The following is a 12,285-nucleotide window of genomic DNA, read 5'->3' as shown; positions in this document are numbered from 1 at the left end:
CGATAGGCGGGCAAGCAAAACGGTTGAATTAAAAAACAAAAGCATTTGACATGAATGAAATATTTTCGATAGTAGGTAGTTTCAGGGAATTCGGTAGCTGCGCTTATCAAACAAAACACTTCTCGCTCCCTCTCTGCTTCTTTTTTAGCTATTTTGTTTACGCAAAACTGTGTCAAATGCCGCTGACTCACATTAGACAAGACCAGGAAATGCTAATTCATGATATGTGCTCGAAGCATCCATATTGAAAGGTTTGATAAAAATATTGCGCATATTCCAATCTTAGAATTGATAAAAAAAACGCTTCACATTGAATTTGAATTTGAAACCAAAAAGACAGTTACTGCCTTTAACAGAGGACTGTTAATGTTGCGCGCTGCCAACATGTTGCGTGTCTGCTCAAGCCAAGCTGTTGTATCAAGCAGTGCACGACCCAACAAAGCAAGCAGTGCATAGCTTAGCTGCGCGGCATTTTAAAAAACATTTGAAAAATCTTCATAAAAATGTTAAAATGTGTGTTGCATTAAAATCAAAAGCGTAACAGTTAAAATTTAAGTTAGGGTTCGGCAACTTATGAGACTGACTGTAAATTATGGCTAACTTATTTTACACAATGTTGAAATCAAAAAAAATTACCACTCCACGCACCTGCGAGTTCTCCTTCCCGCGAGCAATGCATTAACCCATATCAGTTGTGGGTGCGTCTTATTTGGCAGCTCGCGCCAAAGTAACTCAAAGATAGATTAGGCGCCCGCTAATTGAGATTTATGCGAGGTTGTCGCGTCCGAAGCTCAACAGTGTCCGAAACTCTTGACGCTGACAAGAAACAAAACAAAAAAAAACCTTTTCAACGACGGAAATGACGAAAAAAATTAGCAACTAAACTAATGACAATGATAAGTTAAATGTCGCAGTACTTAAACATAAACCAAATGCCAGCATGAAAAACAAAATCAATTGATTCGCCGGACTAAGTTAATTATTCAAGTAAAATGTGGCAGCAACCAAATTGATAAGGAAATATACAAAAAAAACAGCTGTAGATATTTTAAATTTCAAGTAGTTAATGGCGCGTCAATTTAACCATAAATTAATGTGGTAAGTTGTAGAACTTTTTATGTTACGAAATACTATGGACTTTCAGCCTTTAAATTTTAACTTTACAATATTCATCTTTTATAAATAGTTTTATTAATTAAATATGACATAAATTAAAAAATAAAATAATGCACTTGTGCAAATGTATGTAACAGGCAGAAGGACTCATCTCCGACCCCATAAAGAGTATATATTCCTGATCAGCATCAATAGCCAAGTCGATCTACGTCTGTCTGTCTAAGAACCTATGAGAAATAGACACATAGAAATAGGACCTACGTTGACTCCTAGAGCCCGCGTAGTGCAAGCTGTTGTTCGAGCCAAATTTGATATGTGGGGTCCAATATGGGATATATTTATAAAGTATCTTGCATTTTATAGCTATCGCATAGAAGAGTGTTTTTTAGTCGGTAACTCCAAACTACAGTCTCTTATTTATTTCTTCATATAAGTAAAAGTTTAAGTAATTTGATTTTTGTAAAACGCATTTATATTTTATTTTTTTTAATGCTTCAACTAGACTAAGTTCTTTAATATAACTGTCTTATATATAAATTATCTCACATGTACCTTATATAATGTTGTTGTTCGCTTTTCAGGCAACTCTTATGCACAGCTGCTTGGTAAGTTTTTGTGGCTCAACTATTACATAATCCGCCCACCCATACATAAAATGCACTCCACCTAATTCATATGTCCTAACAAGAAAATTATAAAATCTAAAAAAAAAAAACAATCCCAAAAAATCCAACCGCAATTTTGGGCCAACAAATATTTGCCTCACGCCTGGAATTCCCAGTCCATAGCTATAACCAGGAAATTATACTGTTGTGAGTGTGTGTTGTGTGTATGCCTGTGTGTGTGTGTGTGTTTCGTCCTTTTGGCAAACGCAGCAGGACACGAAGCGAGTTGCTGGCGCCATGTCGCGCCCTCAGCTCAAAAATTTAGATGTTACGAAAATAGCCAAAAAAAAAAAACGTGTCAAATGCATTTCCGAATTGAATGCAGTGTGAAATATGCACTCAGAACAATGCCAAATGCCAACAATAAGAAGAAGAGAAAAACAAGTTAAACTATTTATGAGTTGATGCCACCTCGTTGCTGTCTCAGGTGCGACAAGTTAATTTTTGTATTTTATTTTGTATTTTTCTGCCGCATTTCCTTGTACCACTCGGTGGGTCCACACCACGTGATTTATGAGCACCGACTGTGTGTGTGTGTGTGTGTGTGCGTGTGTGTGTGCTGCTGTTGTCCTTTGACTCTAGCGCATCATATCTGATGCAAATGTGTCACACTCACGACAATCGGCGCAGCGCAACAGCCAAAACCCCAGAAACTCGACAAAGTCCTAAAAAGCATTAAGAAAATAAAAAAAAAAACCCAACAAAAAAAAAAACCCTGAGAAATATTTTAATTAAAATTCAGTGCCCCCAAAAAAAGAATTACCAAAACCGCTGCCCGGCAGCCTGGCAGGCTGGCGGGCAGGCAGGATAAGCCCCAGTCCCAGTCGCAGACCCCGACGCAGTCGCAGACATATCCGTGGCTGATCTTAACTGATAAACGTGCAAAAACCAACAAAACCAGCACAAATAATAACAAGAGCTGTGCGTTAAAAATGTGGATGCGACTGTTGAATGCCCTGCGAAAATGCACGTACAAGTTATTTCTTGAATTTGTATGCCCCACAAAAATTCAACTTTAAGATATTTCTATAATCAGTATTCTTTACTACTTCATATATATACGTTATCTACAAAAAATAAAAGCCTATATATCTAAATAAATGTAAATCTATAAAGCATCCTTGAGAAAATTCTTAAAAAAGAAACGTTTTTAAAAATCTTCAATGTTTAATCTGAAGTATGAACTTAAGCAAAAGAAAAACTATACATTTTTTTAAATTTTGCAGTTTTTTTTTATTATTATTTATTTTTATGATCATTATCTATTTAGATGGTATCTATAAAATATTATCTGTCTAGCTCAGACAGTATAAAAATTTCGAAAAAAAGAAAAACTACTTACTACCCATAAAATTAATAGACAGTATCTAAAAAAAAAATAAAAATTGATCTTACCACCTATCTTATTATCTACATAGACAGAGTATCTATATAAATTAAAAATATATCTATCTATCTATAAGGACAGTACTTTAAATCTGACAAAGTTAAGAAAACCTAAAAAGACTTCTTTAAATGATGCTTGCCAAAATGGCTGACAAAACCGAGATACCATTTGGGGTAGAGCAGCAAAAGCAGCTAAAAGGTGAGCCGCAACAACGGTGGGCGTTGGTTAAAGACGAAGATCGAAATACTGTGGCGGAGAGGCGTTGTTCCAAGGAACTGGTCGTTCCAGGCACACACACTGGAGCATTGGATCAATGGCATTTCAACGCCGATGGTGTCGCTGATCTCGCAGCCGCCGGTCCAGCTTGGCCCCCTTGCCCTTCCCCTCTCTCTCTCTTACCACAACCCCCAACATGATCAATCGATGGTCTCGAACGTGGCCAAAATTTACCGCTGCGCCTATCGCACGCATCTTTTTTCCCACTTGGTTTTTTATGTCTGTTTGCTTTTGTTGTTGTCGTGAGCTGCAAATTCAATTAAATGCGCAATGCGCAATGAACGCTCGTATTTTCGGTAACCTTTCTCCGGGGCTGCGACCCGTCCCGACTCGCCTACCCGGTTGCAAGTCGCCTTAATTACGAGCCGCCCCTATCAGCTGGCATATTTGACCAAGGAAAGCTGCTGCCAACTGTTGTCGGTGCCGGCAGTTGGGCGCATTTTATGCTAAATGCGTTTTCCCTCAGCGCTTGTTAATGAAAACGTTCGCCCAGTTGACATTGGACATGACAACCCTGGACAGCCGTCGTGCCCTCAACGAAAGTTCACTAATTTATGCGCCATGGTCCATTGGGCGTTTGTTATGCCTATTTCTTTGATCTTGATCGCGATCATCATCAACATAATAATATAAAATAATTATAATGAAAACCAACTTCTGTTAACATAAATGTTCTAACGAGGATCACGCCAGAAAGTGAATAGGGGCAACAAGGGCTGTCAGCGTAAATAAACAAATAGGCAATAGGAGAGTTAAGAGGATCTGTTGCGGCTTGACAGCTTGAATAGTTCTTTTATAAGTTTCAAGTGTTTTACAAATTACAAACAGGCCTGCAAAGCCATAAAAACTATATTATTGATGCAGTTTCCTGGATGCTTAGATTAAGGTTGGGTTATCAAAACTTAGTTTTGATTCTGCTTTAAAATTTAAGCTGTTTTTTAAAAATATATGTTGTTAATTTGGAGATTCATGTTTGTCCCATTTTTTATTTTGCAAACTAATAATTTGGTTTTTGTATTTCTTGTGGCCTTTATCCTTTAACTTTGGCATAAGCCAACTCTCAAGCCATGATCCCAGATTAGTCTATATCCCCACATTTCAGTCTATATAGGGTCTAACAAATACTTTCGCTTTTATATATACATTTGCCAGACATTCTATTGCATACTTTTAGAGTGTTTAAAATAAATGTGAGACTCGCAAGAAGAAGAAGCATTACGTTTCTTAATAGATAAGAGTTCCTAAAATATTGATGGAAAAACATACATCTGGCACCCACTGTACACCTGCCCATCTGGCATTTATCGATATCGCCCTTCTTGCAACTATCACATTTAAGTTATCCTCTAACACTTGAAAGAAACTTATCCCTTACCATATCAAGCCTATAATATAATATGGAATAATTCATTCTTTCATTAAGAACAAACGGCATTAAAAACTAAAGGCCCAATAAATATCTTGCATAAAACTGGAATGAGAAGACCAAACTCGCGAATAATTGTAGTTTATTGCTATATTTTTAATGAAAAATAAATTAAATTAATAAGAATTCTATCTATAATACTATCTAAATTAACGATCTAGTAGTTGTTTTTGGCTTAGACTCTGATTCTGATTTTTCTAAAAAGAAAGTCTTTGTATTCGTGCGCATAGAACTTCCCTCGAACAACTTAACGCGATTTGCCTTCGATGACTCCTCTGGAGTGTGCTGTGGTTGTGGCCCTTGGAGTGCCGCTCATCAATTAGCGGGGCGCTTAAAAACACATTAACCTCTTGGCCCTGGCCTTAACCTTAAGGCAGGCGCGTTAATTTGCAGCACAAATAAGGCAGCTGCCTGCTGAAATTCGCATACGTTATTCAATAATGATTCACAGGGGCGCATAAATTGTCATAAATGAACAAAAATTCAAAATTTATTGAATGCAATTCAAATTGAACGCGGAACTCGCATACAAAGTTTCTGGACTGGGCCAAAATTTAAGGTTTATTTTGGTTTTGTATATTTATTTCTTTTTCAAATATTTAGACTTGTAAATTTTGCGCATTTCAAATATCATTGTTTTTACTGCTCATGATCTTGTAGAAGGTATTACAATTTTGTCATGAAATGTGTAACGCACAAAAAGGGACATAAAACCTATTTATTCTAGATCAGCATCAACAGACAAATTGACATAGCCTGTTTCTATGCGCCTTGACTTTGCATGGGTGCGTCATTTTGTTGCAGGCAGTACTTATATCGGAACCGGCCGGATTGGACCACTATATATATGTGTTATATTTACAAATTCTTGTCAACGTCGAATAACTATATTATATAGTTGCCATAAGATAAGTTTGTTCTGATGAAAACCTTTTTATATATTAAGATAACTTGACCAAAACCTGTAACATCTTTTAACATCTTATAATTGTTTAAGCAAATATCGGTGGAGTATTAGGATCCTATAAGACAAAATGTTCGAATATATCAACAACGGACTCCTCATATATTATAATATATTATATAACACTTCAGAAAGAACCAATATCGAAGAAGAAACTTTCGTATTGAAGGGTATTAAAACTTTGAAGATCGTAACTGTTTCCTGTTTTTGCCTTCGTTTGTTTCGCATTTAATTAGCAATATTGTCAAATTTAGCCATTGGCTTCTATTTTTGTGCTCGGTTGTTTTTCGGCCAAAAGTCAACAGAGCTGGGCTGGCCAAGTCAACACGCACATTCCACATATTGTTTTTGTACATTTTTTTTATCTCTTTTTCACTTTCATTTTTATTTTTATTTTTGTTGTGTGTTTCTGTTGTTAATTTTGTGTGTAAACACAAAAGCTACACGTGTTTTAAGCTGAAAAAAAAACATTATTTTTTTAATAATCGCATTGTGATTATTTTTTCAGTTAGTGCCTATTTACAGATACTTTAAGAGTTACGAACACGTGAACATCTAATGAAACTTCACGCAGTTGGCGCGGTCAAAGGTCAGCCAGATTTAAGCTATAAGCAGAGAAGCTAGGTGAAGAGCACAAAGTACTTGGATCGAATTCCTTGGATTAATTAAAGTAGTTGAAGAGATCTTTTAAGCAAAAGTGTACGTATGAGTAAAACAAACTCGAGCAAACAAAAGCGAATGCTGAATGCAAACACAGGGAGAAAAAGTGCAAGCCGGCTCGAATCATGCATTGCTTGGACGCTGGCGAACTAATCTTTATAATAATATTGTTAAAAACTAGAGCCCCGAAAAGAGGAAATTTGAGATTTCAGCATCTTTATCCTCTCTCTCTTACCTCTCATTCCAATTGCTTGATTTCATTTTTGAGCACTTAATAAAACAATTCAATACAAGACTATCTTAGGTAATATTCGCTACTTTTTATAAATTTGAGAATTATGCCCAAAAAATACAGCGTATAGCCCATTAGAGCACACACATATCTCTCGTATAACCTATCATGCAAATTAACTATGTCGTTTCATAACTGTCACTTTTATTGTCCATCCAAAAAGGAAAACCCGATACAACACCCACATATAATAGCTCACATATCGATAGCTCAATTATGCGATTAGCATTCAAAGCCATTTGGAGAACGCCCCCGATAGTGATTCCATCAGTTTTGTTAGACGCTTCATTACCGGCCATTAGATGCCAAATCGTACATCAAAGCGAGAGAAGACAGTCGAAATGTATTTGTGTTGTTTTTTTTTCTTTCGACTCTTGTAATTTGATGCGCAATAAATTTGCGTTTCCCACCAACTCGCGAGCCGCATACCAGAAATAAAACGAAAAAAAAAAAAAGAACCAACCGGCCAAAAGGCGGGCGAAGGCAAACATTTTCATTAGGCCAAGACGCATGACACCCACAATAGAGCTGTGTGTGTGCGAGTGTGTGTAAGTGTGTGCGTGTGTTTGCACTCTTATAAGAAGCGGGCTCATAATTTATTGAGCCAACAAGCTCAGCCTCGAGATCTGAAACATCTGCAGCAGCAGCAGCTGCTGCCCCCACAAAGTTAACCAAACCAAACCGAACCGAACCCAAGTTAAACTCGAAATTGTTGAATGAATTTTTATTTTAATTTGTTTTTTTGCTGTGATCTCGAATTTGCTCTACAAATTTGCAGGTCCATGTGAAGTGCCGCAGCAGCAACAACAACAAGTGGCCAGAAGCAGCAGAGTTATAGCAATGGCAACAAGTTATAATTATAAAACATATAAATAAACATAATGCGTTGTACAACACTCGCAAAGCCAACGAATTTCGCGCTGCCCTCGCCTTTGAATTTCTGGCCAACGTGTTCAAGAAGTCTTATGTACATATATTTAGCGAATAGCCAGAGCTTTATCCGGCTGCTAAGCACAGTGGTACAAGATCGATGGAAAAGGTCCGAGTGCGGACACAGAAAGTGTGTGGAAGAGGAGAAATGGAGAAGTGACCTATAAGCAGTAATCGATCGAAATGAAAGTAAATGTTATTCTTGCGACCTTTTTAATAGATAAACAGTTATCGATAAACAAAATTATCGATAACAGATAAAGTAAAAGCTATTCGTGTGACCTATTTATCGATAAAAATTTTGCCAAAATTAATGAACGTGGCCCATTGTGCAGCATTTACTAAACGCGAATTTGTGCCATTTTGCTAATTATTTGTCTTAATATTGAAACGTTCACATTGTTCGCCTAATATGCCATAATTACCTCCGCCTTACGCCCCCCTCTGCCATCATTCCATTCCTTAAACGGCACAGATCACAGGGTTTCTCCGTTTTGGCATTCTCAACTTAATTAGGCAAATTTGCCGTTTATCACGGGAAATTCACATGGATATTTGACAAACGTTTCTCGATGATATTTTGTGCAATCGTATTGCAAATATAGTAATTAGCACTAGAATATTGTGATGTAAGAAATTAAAGGGGGAAAAAGGAAATAATAGAACAGAATTTAATTTCAAATTTCTTATGTTAATCGATATAATTTATAATTTCTTGATTTTCTTTATCGAATCAGCCAATCGTATGCAATATATTAATACGTTATGAGGTATGAAGGTAGAGGGTAAGAATGTGGACTAAAAGGGAAAACAAATGATATTCGAATTTCTTATATTGGTCGATAGAAATGCATTTTTTCTGATTAATTTCTTTTCTAAAAATACTACTTTTCTATTTCCTAGATTTTTTATGAATGTCTTTCCGAATAACAACTTTATGTTTCCTGATATTAGACAGGGGGCAAAAAAGGAAAAGTAGAATCGATTTTCGATTATTTTTGTGGATCGATATAAATCAATGGCTTTGCCTCAAAAACCTTATGTTTCACCATGAACTACCTAGATACCCTATAGTAAAGCGGCTATCATAGCTACACAAAAAATAGACAAGAAAGTGGATCACTTAGTGAATCGCATCCAATGTCAAACTGCAAGTTAATCTTACCTACTTCATGAGTTCCAACAGCTGATATTTTTAACGAGTCTTCTTAACTGATGCCCTCTGCAAATTTTGTGCATCAGGAGCTAATCAACGGCAACGGCAATGGCAACCTTTCGGGCACCAGCCCATCGAAACCAATAATGAACCTCAATGGGCAAAACGCGTTCCATATGAATTGTATGAATGGCCCACCCGATCCGGCCCCTCCCCCCTCAGTCATAGTCATATGAATGAGTGCAGTGTGGAGCTATGGGGCAATCAAGTGAGAAAATTAAAATTACATGCCGTGGTTCGGAATGCCATGGATGGTGCTTCTCCTGCTGCTGCAGTGGCCACATTTAAAGGTTCATAACTTCCAAGTCAATTACGCGGCGCATACGCAAAATCTTATCCACGTTTGGTCTGCTGAACTGTTGCTCGCTGACTGACTGAATTAGAAGCAAGTTTAGGCGTTGGCACTGCGAAGGGTCTGCTCGGATATACCCTGTAAAACCAAAGCAATATATGACATTGTCCTGACAGAAGTTTGATTGACTGGCTCAAAAGAGTTGACTGAGTTTAAACTGTGATACTATCTTAAATCACAAAGTTATAACAAAATATACCCTGTAAAACCAAAAGGTTCAAGTAGCACAGACCATACCAAACACTTCTATCCTCTTTGGTATATTTTTAAACTAAGAACACACAAAGTATAATCCATTTGAGCAAGTTACCTCTCATACCCCTTTTACAGGGTATCAAAATTGCACGCTCAAGCATAAGAGGCTCGCGGTATCTGAATTCTGAGTCCTGTTTCAGCCTCCACACAGTTGGGCTGTCTGTCATAACTCACGAGCGCAGCCTCCGCAGCCAGAAGAAGAACCGCTGCGCAGGCGCAGGTGAACTAGACAGGGAGCAAAACGTAAAAGCAGCAGACTCCAGGTGGCGTGGGGGGCACCCGCGAGCAACTACTGTGGGAACCGTACCGATCTGCAACTCCAGCGAATTAATTTGTGACGCGCGCTGCATTTGCTGCAAGTCCGATTCTGAGTGCTCGTTCCACACTGTGGCAGCCGGCAGGCAATTTACTCGCACGCAGTGGCCAGGCGGAGCGACCCCAAGGAGTAACCAGGCCCAGACAAGAGCCCGCAAATGCGAGCCTCTGTCTGTTAGTCTTCTTCTTATTTCTTGCTGTGGCCCAGCTCGTGACTGCAACGTCGTGTGGCAAGTGGCTGCTGCTGCTGCTGCTGCTGCTGCTGCTTCGGCTGCGGCTGCTGCTGCTGCTGCCTCTTGTAGAGGCAACTCTTGGCGGCTTTGGCGCTGGTGTCAAACGTTTTGTAATCTGTCACGTCGCATCGTTTTAATATTTTCTGCGGCTATACGAGGAAATGCAGAGGCTTGCGTGTAAGAATAGGCGTTACCCTTTGGTATTTATGATCGTTTGCCAGGCACTGCCTTCTCCTCTACCAATACCCCTCCCCAGCCCCCTCTCACAACCTCTTAACCCACCTTCCTTGTTGTTTCTTTGTTGTTTGGTTTGTCAGCAGCCGCGGGGCAGCTGCTGCTCTTGACTCCAGCTTGGTAGCAGGTTCATCTGCCCGGCGCTGCATTGCACTGGATCATTTCGGCTCCTCTTTTTTATTATCTAAATCATTATTAGTTTGACCTTCAGCCCGAGGTGTTTCGGGGCGGCTTGTGTGCTTGTTCCAAGTGGGTTTCCTTATCTTATTAATTATGCGCTGCCTGCAAATTTCGACTACTGTGCGTGTGTGTGTGTCTGTGAGTCACTCGGAAGAGTTGAGAGCATGATATATGATGGGATTTGACTTTGTTAAATATTAGCTTAATATGAGTTATTAAGAGTTAGCTTAGGCAGCTGCTGGAACTCAAGCTGATGTACTCAAAAGCTCACAAAATGAGTTATAGATGATTGAAGGGACTTATTAAGTCTAAAGATAGATATAGAATAGGTATAGTATAATATAGTATTTTGTACAGTATAGTGTGGTATAGTACTTATGATACAGTAGAGCATATGAATTATATATATAGATTTATTTGACTCCAACTCCAACCTAAATTGTAGGCACTTGCAAATTTATATTTTCACAGAATTACAAGCCCTTACTACTTTTTACTTGCGTTACCAGTTAAAACTTTTTGTACTTTAATTACTTTTTTAAAATAATACAATAGGCTCGACAAGCAAACAAGCTATTTTAAAAGTAGCAATTAACATTTACTTTAACATTTACTCCAAATGTCAAGTTTATGCTGACACACTGATGAGCAGCAGATACCGTTTCAGTATTTAATGCTAATTGCTATGGTTAACATTCTGTTAACCCATATCAATGCTCCAATTATTGCATGTGTCAAGAACTGCAGTGCACTGACCCACTAACTGACTGCCAATGAGACCTAACTGGACAGTGACTCATCACACGCCGAGGAGCAGAACAAATAAAAAATACATATTCCCACAAGCTGTGCACACCCAAAAATAAAGGTAAAAAAATGAAAATTCTGCACGCCTATTAGCGGGCGATTCGTTAACCCTACTCAAGTGCTCATAAGCAGGCAGTCAGCGGGCATTTAACATACGCCTAACATAACAGCTACAGCAACAACAACAACAACAACATCAGACGGAACCGGTACAGTAGTTAGGCATTACAGTGCCTGACAACCGTTAATCAGGCGCCACAAATCAGACAGCGACAGCGGCAACAGTTAATTGTTTAACAGCAGCGCGCAGAGCGATTAACAGCCCCTCCCAGCGCGGCCCCCCTAGCGCAACAACGGCGCTACTTGGCTCTGCTCTGTGATTGGCCAGCAAATAGAAAGAGTCAGTGAGTGAGTGAGTGAGCGAGAGAGAGTGGGTGAGTGAGAGAGAGAGAGAGAGAACGAGCGCGTGCGACTACATTTGAATTGTGTGCAGCTATTTTTAGTTGCGATCGCCGTCGTTAAGCCAAAAATGGCGCCACAGTGCCAAGCCGCATGTCAAATGCTCTGGTATTTTCCATGGAGCCATCTAAAACTCTCTGGTAACTCTGTCTAGGCGGCGCGACGAAACGCGAAACGCCCAACGCCAAACGCGAAAATATTGACACGATCCAAACGCCTCAGACCTTTATATCAACAATGATACAAAGATATTATTGTTGGCATTGTGCTTTGGCATAGGCATGAAAATTATAAAGCTAAATATAAATACGAGTCAGATCGGTAAATATAAATATCTGGCAAAACAGCTGGGCCCTAATCGAACCAATATTATAGAACAGGATGCAATGCGTAGGTGGGCGGGTGTTAATTGCCAGAGAGTTAATTAGCTGGAATGGAATATTTATGAGTTGAGCAGCAAATAAATACAGAATCGTAAATACCGAATGCGTACATACTAATTGCTAATTGAAGCCAAT

The 12,285-nt window shown here is 38.8% G+C and overlaps 1 long non-coding RNA gene across 1 annotated transcript in view; it reads left to right on the top strand.

Annotated features, from left to right (window-relative positions):
- The window catches only part of LOC116651246 (uncharacterized), a 108,094-nt gene extending 106,371 nt beyond the window's left edge, over nucleotides 1–1,723 (top strand). Inside the window, exon 4 of the long non-coding RNA XR_004304236.2 lies at nucleotides 1,698–1,723. This is a non-coding gene — a long non-coding RNA (uncharacterized lncRNA). The remainder of the gene's footprint in view (nucleotides 1–1,697) is intronic.
- Nucleotides 1,724–12,285: the final 10,562 nt, after the last annotated feature.

The sequence above is a fragment of the Drosophila virilis genome, chromosome 5, assembly GCF_030788295.1.
Source record: "Drosophila virilis strain 15010-1051.87 chromosome 5, Dvir_AGI_RSII-ME, whole genome shotgun sequence".
In the NCBI taxonomy this organism is placed as follows: domain Eukaryota; kingdom Metazoa; phylum Arthropoda; class Insecta; order Diptera; family Drosophilidae; genus Drosophila; species Drosophila virilis.
Note: the sequence above shows the minus strand (reverse complement) of the source record. Positions and strands in the feature narration are given on the sequence as shown.